Source organism: Microtus ochrogaster, chromosome X, assembly GCF_000317375.1.
Source record: "Microtus ochrogaster isolate Prairie Vole_2 chromosome X, MicOch1.0, whole genome shotgun sequence".
NCBI classification, from domain to species: Eukaryota; Metazoa; Chordata; class Mammalia; order Rodentia; family Cricetidae; genus Microtus; species Microtus ochrogaster.
The window spans coordinates 793,196-804,702 of NC_022026.1; the positions used below are offsets into that span (position 1 = coordinate 793,196).

At 39.1% G+C, this 11,507-nt stretch overlaps 1 protein-coding gene across 3 annotated transcripts in view; it reads right to left on the bottom strand.

Moving 5' to 3' along the window:
* The window catches only part of Ocrl (OCRL, inositol polyphosphate-5-phosphatase), a 58,637-nt gene that overhangs the window by 38,763 nt on the left and 8,367 nt on the right, over positions 1-11,507 (bottom strand). The gene's annotated exons all lie outside the window — the stretch shown is intronic.

An 11,507-nucleotide genomic window follows, 5' to 3' on the forward strand; every position in this document is an offset into this window, starting at 1 on the left:
GTAAATTAATAAAGAGATTGGCCCTGAAAACCAAAAAAAAAAAAAAAAAAAAGGAGTGCACATCCAAGAGCAAGGGCTCGGTATTGCAGTGGTTGAGGGGCTGAAACAGAGAGGAAACCCTATGGGAAGTACTCACAGTATGCACAGCGCTCATGGACTGTGTCAATAAGCAGACTAATCTAGCGATAGACATTCAAGATTATAATAAGCTAACTCATAGCTTCCTATGTCCTGATCTCTCAGATGTCAGTGCAGGGATTTCTAAGTTCTAGCAAAAGATAATAAACGCATCAATCATCCTCTTCCTCTCTCCACATTGGAAATCCCCACCATTTCAAGTCCAGCTCATATAGTATTCTAAAGCATGAAGGTAATATAGGAAGTAACATGGTTAGGTTCAGAGTAAATTCAATTTACAAGCTAACTTAAAAATAGCGGGACTAATTTAAAGTGTTCTGGAAAGATGTACCTATACCTCTAACACAAGTGAAAAATACCTCAAGTAAAAATGAGGATTTTGAATAATCTTGCAAATGCAACATAAAGATCTACTCCAAGAGTGGGTTGGTTAAGAAGAACCATTTGAGAAAGAGTAGAATTTGAAGCAAATTTACTGGGGCTGGAGAGACGGCTCAGCAGTTGAGGGCATTTGATGCTCTTGCTGATGACTTGGGTTCAATTCCCAACACACACATGTTAAACCACAACCTTCAGTAACTTCAGTTCTAGGGGATCCAATGCCCTTTTCTAGTCTCTACAGGCACCAAATATGCACATGGTGCAATACATACATGCATGCAAAACATCTCTAAACATTACGAACAGTAATACTTAAAAAGTAAATTTACAGCCGGGCTGTGGTGGCACACTCCTTTAATCCCAGCACTTGGGAGGCAGAGGCAGGCAGATATCTTTGAGTTCAAGGCCAGCTTGGTCTATAAGAGCTAGTTCTAGGACAGGATCCAAAGCTACAGAGAAACCCTCTCTTGAAAAACAAACAACAAAAAAAGTAAATTTACAAAGGTCTCAGAGTTCTTTAATTATTAAAACTATTATTTTTATTTTATATGTATGAGTATTTCTGCTTACATGTATGTCTGTGTTATGTGTCTGACCCTTGCAGGTCAGAAGACGCAGTGTGTCCCTCTAGAACTGGAGTTACAGACAGTTGCGAGTTATCATGAGGATTCTGAGAATTGAACCCAGGTCCTCAGGATGGGCAGCTGAGCTATCTCTCCAGACTCAGGCTTAGACTTCTTTTTTTTTTGGTTTTTTTTTTTTTGAGACAGGGTTTCTCTGTGGTTTTGGAGCCTGTCCTGGAACTAGCTCTTATAGACCAGGCTGGTCTCGAACTCACAGAGATCCGCCTGCCTCTGCCTCCCGAGTGCTGGGATTAAAGGCGTGCGCAGGCTTAGACTTCTTAAGGGTACAGCATACTCTCACCTGTTTTCTGGTGCCCTAAAATTACCATCTGACTCAACTATTCAGATTTTATGATCCAGGGAGCCTATGTATTTGTTTATATTCTTATTCTAATGGATTACACATATTGCTTTCCTGTGTTCCTAAAGCTACACATTCCTTAGTCAGGAGGCAGGACACATATCCACATCATCCAATGCTCTCCAACAGTTTCAGAGTCATCTGAAACTTAAGGGCTTCCCATATGTGCTTCAAGACTTTTCAGATTATTAGGATGGACAAAGTCCTGAGTTAGCTGGTCACTCTCCTGGTGACAATGATGGCAGATTCAGAGCTAGAAGGCATTCAACAAATAGCTGTGGAAGAGGACTTTTCTACACTTATAAATAATAAAGAAAGGAGAAATGGAATTCATATCCTAGTTTCTTATGTTGGTAATCTAGTTCTTGCCTTTGGTTCTGTTTTTGTCTTCTTTTTAAAATCTCATTTATTTCCATCTTCATAGGACTCAGTGATTTTTTTAAAATAAAATCACTGGTCATAAGAATAAAAAGGATGAAAGTGGAGGAATGAAAGACAACCAAGAAGGCCACAGATGAGATACTTACTGGGGGGATGCACTGTGCAGAGGAGAACAAAGGCAGGTAGACAAGTGTCATTTAGGAACAGCCTTAAAGCTACTGGGAAAAGCTTCAGGACCTGAGTCCTCCATTTCTCATGTCAGTTACAATCAGAATAGGTAAAACAGAGCAATCTCTATCTGATGCAAATTTAGTACAAGAACATTTAATCCCTTTCCTACAATTCTAGAAAAACAGAATTTAGCAAATATAAAATAGACCTATTTAATGGCCAAAAGATTCCCGAAACTGTTTGAAAATTATCACCAAATGCTCTTTTACCAAAATGCTTAGAAAATATAACAAATTATTTCATGACTCAACCTTCTCTTCTCCTTTCTCCCACCCTGCCCCAACTCTCAGCCTTCTGTGGGCAGCAAACATTCCTGTATCTTTCACTTCCTCTGAACAGTCTTTGTATCTCTTGGTAGTTCTCAATCAGAGTTGCATTACATTCCAGAGGTTTATTTATTTGTGTGCATGTGTGTGCACCTACACGGGTGTGCACAAACAGGTAGAAGACAGAGGTTAAACTCTGTTATTAGGCCTCAGGAGCCATTCACTTTATCTTTTGAAAAATACACAGGGTCTTTCATTGACTTGGCTCCCAAGTGCTAGAATTCTAGGTACCTGTCACTACATTTGACTCTACTGGTAGTTTTAAGCAAAATACTTGCAAGGGATTTCAACATCCAACTCCATTAAAAATCAGATGCAAACACAAACTGCCTGGTTTTCAAGTGGGTTACCCCTCCACAGACAGGCTTTGATCTCCTGCTCTCAAGTGATTCTCCCTCAGTTTTTCATGTAGCTAAGACTATAGACAGGTACTATCATGCCTGGCTTAAACATGATGCAATCCAATACCACCTCCTCCATCTCCATGTCTTTCAGGAACCCGCTCTCTCCTGAGGCTCATCCAGTGGGCTGTACTGCTTTCTCTTTCTTCCTCTGTGAGAGTGCCACTCTCTATAAGACCCAGAATTCAGGGTCCAATGCCTGATACATAAGACTTTACCTCCACTGTAGTAATACGAGTGGCGGGGCTGCGTCCGTGGCACCCCGGCCGCCTGGCTAGCTTATGCCCCGAAATAACAACACACAAATTGTATTCTTTTAAACACTGCTTGGCCCATTATATCTAGCCTCTTCTCGGCTAACTCTCACACCTGGACTAGGCCATTTCTAATAATCTGTGTAGCCCACGAGGTGGCTTACCAGGGAGATTCTAGCCTACGTCCATCCTGGGTTGGAGCTTCATCGCGAGTGCCCGGGAGAGGGGAGCATGGCATCTGCTCCAGAGAGCAGAGCTGTCGAGTCTGTGCTCACTTCCTGTTCCTCCCAGCATTCTGTTCTGTTTACTCCTCCCACCTATGTTCTAACCTATCAGGGCAAGAGTTTCTTTATTTAATTAACCAATGGCCTTCCTCCATCACTCCACCTTGTTTGAAAACTGGTGCAGAAAACCCAGTTAACACCTTCAACTCCTTCACCCAATGACCATCCCATTCCACCTCAGCCACCATTTCCTCACTCCCTACAGTGACTCTCTCAATAATATCCTAGATTTTCCATCATGGAAACACCATCACCTAACACACTCCAAATCAAATGTCTCACTGTGACCTACTCCTTCTCCCAATTTACCTGCTTATCTTTACTGGAATTGTTTTGGGCCTCACAGAACCTCAGCCCATTAATCCTTTCAGTTTCTACCATGGAACCCTTTTACTTCCTCTTTTCTAAAACAGATGTCATCACCATAGTCTGTTGCAAAAATCCACGATTGCCTTACCTCTGGTCTCCCACAACACCTATTTGGCTATATTCCAACCCACAAAAGTCCAACTAATTGCCTTCTCAGCGCTTCCAGCAGAGCAACCAGAGGAAATAAGCGCACACGCACACGGATGTATTGTGCTGGCTAGCTCTATGTCAACTCGGAAAGAACTACAGTCGTCTGAGGAGAAAACACTGACGGAGAAAATGCCTCCATAAGATCCGACTGGGGGCAAGCCTGCAGAGCATTTTCTTAATTAGTGATTGAAGGGGGAGCAAGCCATGGAAACAAGCAACACCACTCCATGGCCTCTGCAGACTCCAAGTTCCTGCCTTGTTTGAGTTCCTGTCCTGACTTCCTTCAACGATGAACAGTAACATGAAAACATAAGCCAAGTAAACCATTTTCCCCCCAAAACTTGCTTTTTGCTTATGGTGTTTCACTGAAACCATAGAAACCTGAACTAAGACACATATACATTCGGATTTGCTAGCATAATGAAATTTCGATCACCAACCTCAAATGGACCCTTTAGCCTAGAAAGCAATTGTTTCCTACAGTTAACTAGTTTCCTAATATTACCTGGAATAACCTTCACATCTTCTCATGTACTCTCAGATTGTGGACCAGCTCCTTCTCATGTCCTCCCACTCAGCAGGTTGCTTAGCCTATTCTTCAGAGAATGGAAGCCTACCTGTTTGTACTCATCTCTTTTCTGACCCCATTCAAAGAAGATCCCTTCTACTATGCAATCCGTCCTCACACATCCCCCAGTCCTCTCAGGAATCATGCTTCGTGCTATTCTTTGGGTAGATGCTCCTCATTCCAGATTTACAAAAGTACTCATCCAGTTTGTCTATTATGGATATTAGTTGTTACTACTTTTTGAAGTGGCTCCTCCTATATGGGACTTTAAAGAAACAGAATTCTTTGAACTAACACAAATTATTTTCTCATTCCATACAACACTGTTCCAAATTTTCTGGGATCTTGTGCGAGCTCTATAGCTGGACTGTCCAGTATGGACACATCTGGCTAGTGAGCTCTTGAAAACGGATTACTGAAATGGATGGCTGAATTTTGAATTTTACTTCTAATTCATGTAATACATGTGCATCAGACAGCACTGTGTGAAACAGCACAGCTCTCGACATAAGCACATTATTTATATTATCATTCACGTGCTAGTGGTTCTGACTTTGCTTCTAAGTGGCATCGGTTTGACTGTCAATTAGTCATCCACTCACACATGACCCAAAGAAATCTCAATTAAACATGGTTAAAACTGCATTCACTGGAACTGTAAATCCAGCCACAAACCCAGGGTTGGATCACTCAAAAGCCCCAAGGGTAAGCCTACTGCTATTACTCTGCTAAACAGACACAGTATCAACCTGCCCTCAAAGCCCTCAGTCTTTATCCAAAAGTTTGTGCAGTGGGTAGTGGTTAAGGAAGAAACTCACAGCTTGACAAAATACAAAGTGTAAGTGTCAGTGGCAGGCTCAGCCACAAATGGGACCTCATATCACACTCCTTTCCCAAGGCTTAGGGGAAGATTGAAACAAAACTGTCTTCTTGACATGACAGACCCACACTGCACTTGAGCTGAGAGCAGCGGTGGGTATGTGCACAGCACCTGCACAAAATCAGTCAATCAACTCCTAACTGAAGAGCTACGGACAGCTGGTGGCTTCAAGGGGAGGGAGAGTCAGTTTTCTTTAAGGATGTGGTTACTGGTAGGTCAATGGACGACTCCATGCCCAGGAACAGGTAAAAACAATCAAAACGTATTATAAAATCTCAAACAAATAATAAGATATATTTTTTTATTTTGTATTTTTTTATTTTTTTATAAGATATATTTTAAAAGAGGAAATTTTGACGGTCTTCTCAAAGGAAAACTCATTCCACCTTCAATGTAGTTGTGCAAATGGGCATCATCATCTCAGCTCAGGTTAGAAACCCCGTATTTACCCTCGGCACTTTTCTTCCTCCCACTCCCCACACCCAAGCCAATCCATCTAGCAAACCTGCTCACGTCTCTCCATTTCTATCACCACCATACTCTCTAGCATATACAACCAAAGTGGTCTTTCTGCTTCCAGGCAAATGATGCTATATCAGCACAAAATCCTTAACTTCTCATTTTAAGATCTAAAAAGACAGATTCAACACTGTGGCTTACAAGATTCCACTGGATCTGGCCATAGCCTTTCTTGCCTCAGTGCTCAAGCCCTATTCCAGGCACCCTAGCCTTTTATTTCCCAGAAAGCATCAGGGTACTTTTAAATTTAGAGTCTTATGTGCCCTTGATCTGGAATACTCTTTCCCTCCTCCATTTGTTGCCTCTGTTCCCAATTTAAATGTCTCTTTGGTTTTTTTTTTTAAACATTTATTTTTTTTAAGATTTATTTATTTATTTATTTATTTATTGATTTATTTATTTATTTATTATGTATACAGTGTTCTGTCTGTATGTATGCTTGCTGGCTAGAAGAGAGCACCAGATCTCACTACAGATGGCTGTGAGCCACCATGTGGTTTTAAATGTCTCTTTGTAAATTCCTTGCCTAACTACAATGACCAATGAATAACTCTTCTTGTAAATTCTTTCCAATTTTTCTTTTATTTACCAAATCCACAAGCATATAAGTGTCTAAACCTGCTGAAAGTCACTTTTCTATATTAAAATACATGAACTACCAAGAGTGTTGCTTTCTCTTGTAGTTTTAGAGCCTTGCACAGTGCATAGCACCCAAAATTACTCAAATATTTACTGAATACATGCATGAATTATAGGTATCTCTGTGGCTCTAGCAACAAAAAAATCACGGAAGGTAAAACCAAAGCAATAGCAGGACTATTATCTCTGCTGTGCTCTGATGATTTTGTGGGATTTACAACCAGGTCTGACAAACAGAAGGCACTGAACAAATATTTATAGAATAATGAGTAAACTAGGTAGGGTAATAATTAAAAATTAGCATAATAGAGTTCGTCTAAAGGTCATAAAGATACGAAAAAAAAAGGGGAAATCATATCATCTCCATGAATAAGAGGGAGAAAATTGAATAAAATTTAGTATATATTCACAATGTTAAAGAACAGCAAAAACTTAAATACATTTATTTTGCTGTTAGTTTGGTTTTTTTTGGTAAGTGACGGAGTTTTGCTATGTGACTCAGGCTGTTTTTTTTTCTTTTTTTTTTTAAAGATTTTTTTAAAATATTTATTTATTATGTATACAATATTCTGTCCGTGTGTATGTCTGCAGGCCAGAAGAGGGCACCAGACCCCATTACAGATGGTTGTGAGCCACCATGTGGTTGCTGGGAATTGAACTCAGGACCTTTGGAAGAGCAGGCAATGCTCTTAACCACTGAGCCATCTCTCCAGCCCCCTGTTTTTTTTGCTTGTTTGCAAGAATTTTATTGAAAGATCTGAATACAATGACATGTTACATAGCTTATTTTTCATATAATAGTAGATTTCATGTTCTATTTCTCAATGTCACCTTTACAAAATCAAATATTATTTATTTTCTTTCTAGGTAACTAGTATAATTTCCTTATAATATAATTAGTATAATATGTATAATTTATACATAATATAATATATATAATTTTCTTTCAGTCAATATATTCTGATCAAACACCCAAATTTATCCCAGATTCTCCCCATTTCCAAATCTTCCCAATTCCAGACCTTTCTTTTTCTCTTTAGAAAACAAAATAGAAAATAAGACAACAAAAAAGCAGAATGTCTTTAAAAGAAGAAACAAAGAAAAAAATCACAAGAAGCACATACCCATACAACACACACACAAAAGTCATAAAAAAAAAACAACAAAAAAAATAGAAACCATAATATATAAGGAAAAGGCCAAACATAGCGATCTCAGACAAATGGTCTATAAAAATACGACTGAGTTTATTATGTGTTGTTTATCTACTGCTGCACATGGGGCCTGCCTTAAGTGTGGTTAATACAATCAGTGAGACCCCATTGGAGAAAACTACATTTTCTCTTTGAAAGCAGATATCAGTTGGAGATAATTTCTCCATTAGCAATAGGAGCTTGTGTCCACTTTGCCCACCCTCATAGTTGGGAACAATTCTGGCTGAAACCTATGCAGGTCCTGTATTTCAAGTTCTTCCAGGGTTTAAATTTTACCCATCCTCCTTAACTAAAATTGGAAATCTACATTGAAAAATTTAAATATGGTACTATAACTCCTTTCTGATTTTCTCTTATTTTTTTTTTCTACATAGAGACTGTACATAGGAAGATGACTAGAGGCAAGGGAAGTAGAACTTGCTGGGAGTTTGCTGATGCAGTGTGCCCAGTGACTACTTGCAAGCCAGAATTGCTTTCTCTGTCTAACTCACAGGCTGGTCTTGAACTTGCTATATAGCCCTAGCCTTGAATTCATGATCATTTTACTTAAGCCTTCCAAGTATTCTGACTACTGGCACATGCCATGTCTGGTTTAAATGCAGTTTCTTACTTTTTTTTTAAGGACCAGCAAGTAATCAGCCAGAATGTCTTTAACTGGGAAATGCCACTTGAGGCATCCTCACTGAAACCCAGACCCACACAAGGATTAACACCATTAGTTAACATTGATCCCCAAATTCTCATCGGTACAGTAAGACATGAAACACGGCAATGGCTATAGCTATGAGAAATGGGGCAGAGTAGCTATTTGAACATAATTAAGGCTATCCATCTACCAAAATGGAAAAAAATAGAAAAATACTAAAAATAAATTAGGTGAAGTGGCCAGATAAAATATCCTTGATTCATTAGTTGTTCATATGCTAGTAATAAACAATCAGAAGATAACAGAACCCCCCACCACAACACCAGTAACAAATCATAATGAAATTCTTAACCTAAAAATCTGATGTACATAAAGAAACCACAAAATTTTACTAAGAGTTATAAAGAGATGCATTGTGTTCCCGCAAAATGATTCAATTTTTTAAACTAATTTAATAAAACTGACAACATAGCTATGGTGAGATGCTGGTTATTAGAAACAGTGTTTAAACAACCCAGCAAGGTGGCATAAGGCATTAATTCCAGCACTGAGGAAGAAAGGATCAATGTCATCCGTGACTACATAAGGAATTTGAGGCTAGCCTAGAATAGATAGAATTATTTCTCAAACAAAGAACAATAACAACAACAAAAGTATGTTTTAAATGTTTTAAATATCATAGGGAAAATGTGATGGTAAAGTGTTAAGTAAAAATCCATGATTAAAAACTGTCAATAAAGGAGTAGGGGTATAGCTCAGTCATAGAGCATATGTTTACCATGCACCAGACCTCTGGGATCAAAGCTCATCATTAAAACTCTTTCCACAAAAACTATGTAGAAGGATTCTAATTATGTGGAAATATAATCTAAAGCAGTAGGATATATATATATGTATATATATATATGTATATAAATGTTAGCTATAGTATAACTTCATGGTTATATAGCAATGCTCAAAGATTTAGTTTTAATTATGTGTGTATGTTTGTGCAGATGGAAGTGCAGGTGTCTGTGGAGTCCAGAAGAGGGCATTGGATCCCCTGGAGTTGGACTTACAGGCAGTTGTGAGCCACCTTAAGTGGGTGCTGGAAACTGAACTTGGGTCTTCTGCAAGAGAGATACTGGCTCTTAATTGCTGAGCCACCTCTTCCATTCTACCCAAAAGTTTAATTTGATACTTCGAAACTTTTTGATGATCACAAATTATAATTAATTGCATTAACTTTATAACCAGAAAAACTGTTTTCAAGATGTTTACTACTGGTATCTAAACAATACATATTTACACCAAAATCAGTCTTGCCCATTAAGAAAGGGTACTATTTTCTAGGGGTTGAACTCAGAACGTCAGTCTTGTACAGCAAGTGCTTTTACTCACTGAGACTTCTCCCTGACCCTATTAACAACAACAACAACAACACCTCTGGTTTGGAAACAGGGAGAGTTCCATGTAGTCCAGGCTAGCTTGGAATCACTATGTAACCAAGAATAGACTTGAATTCCTCATCCTCCTTCCTGCACTTCAATCATTGAGGTTACAGATGGACGCCACTATCCCCAGTTTATGTCGTGCTGGGATGGAACCAGGACATTTTGGATGCTAGGCAACTGAGCTACATCTCCAACCTGGTGCTGCTTTTTGTCTTATCTAGTCACAATAAAACACAGATTCTGAGTTACTTTCTCTCTTGGATACCTGCAACGGAAACTAGCAGCTAGTTTTACATAGCATGTTAGGACCAGCCTTTAAGACTTCCATATTCGACGATTAAAGAAAAGAATAATAAACCCAAACCAGAAAACCATCCAGTACAAATTAATAGGTCCAAGGGCAGAGACCATCTCCAAACAAAATTAATGTGCAACCAACCTGCAGCCTCAAGCTAAATGGCAAGTTCTGCTTATCCAAGGACTCAAGCAAGAGATAAGGCAAACTATCTGATTTCGATTCGTGTGGTCAGATACACTTTCCATAGCAACCACACAGTAGTCACAGTAGCAATCAAGTGCCCATTTTCTCTTCTCCAGAGCACAGCACAATTAGATGATAAAGAACATCTTGCATAGAAAGTCAGTGATTTGCATCAAACTGATAAAAATGAAAGCATAGAAACAGCGAAAAGAAGACCATGTTCCCTCTGATGAATCGAGGCCTTGAGGGAACAGGGCTTAAGTAGGACATAAATTATTTCAAAAAAGAAAAGAGAATGCTTGAACAAGTAATTTCATGGACTCTGCGCCTTTCAACATAATATAAGGAATAGGTGAAAACATTGTGAGCTTACACAAAAACGTCAAGAGAAGGTGGGAGAAAAGTCTACAGTATAATAGCAGTCAAAAGATTCAGCCACAAAGAAAAATAGAGTCGTGACTTTTGCAGGAAAATAGGTGTAACAAATTACAATGACGATATTAACAACGTGTCTCAGACTCAGAAAGACAAATACTGCATGTTTTCCCTCATACGCAGAGCCTAAATTTTAATATGTATCCAGGTGCATCTGTGTGGGGGGATGGGCTAGAAGTCTGGAAAGGGGATCATGAGGAAGGAAAAGGTCTTATCCTAAGGGAATGTTGGGGAGAAGGAAACAGGCTCAAAGAATATATGTGACATGCAGGCAGAAGGAGGACCAATGAGGTGAAGAAAGGGTTTAGGAGGAAAGAGGCAGGCTGCTGTGGGAGGAAAATCAATAAAGCCAAAGTATGTTCGAAAATGCCGTGATGACATCTATTACTTTGTATGCTAACAACAATAACAACAAAAGAAAAGGCAACTAATGACTATCCAGAGAGGAAGAATCAGCCTCACCCAGGGATGAGCCCCTAATTTGTTATTCAATACTCTGAAGCCATATACACACAAATAACAGAAACTTATTTAGCAGGTTGTATTTATATATTTATGCATACATGAATGCACACACATATGTAACTAATAATAATAATAATGAAGTTATCAATTTGAAAGTGGGGGGACATGGAAGAAACTGGAAGGAGGGGACTTTAGAGGTGCGGGGGGGAAGGATAGGGAAGAAGGAAAAGAATGTAATTATATTTTTATTTTAAATACACACACACACACACACACACACACACACACACATAAAAAGCTAATATGAAGCCGGGCGATGGTGGCGCAG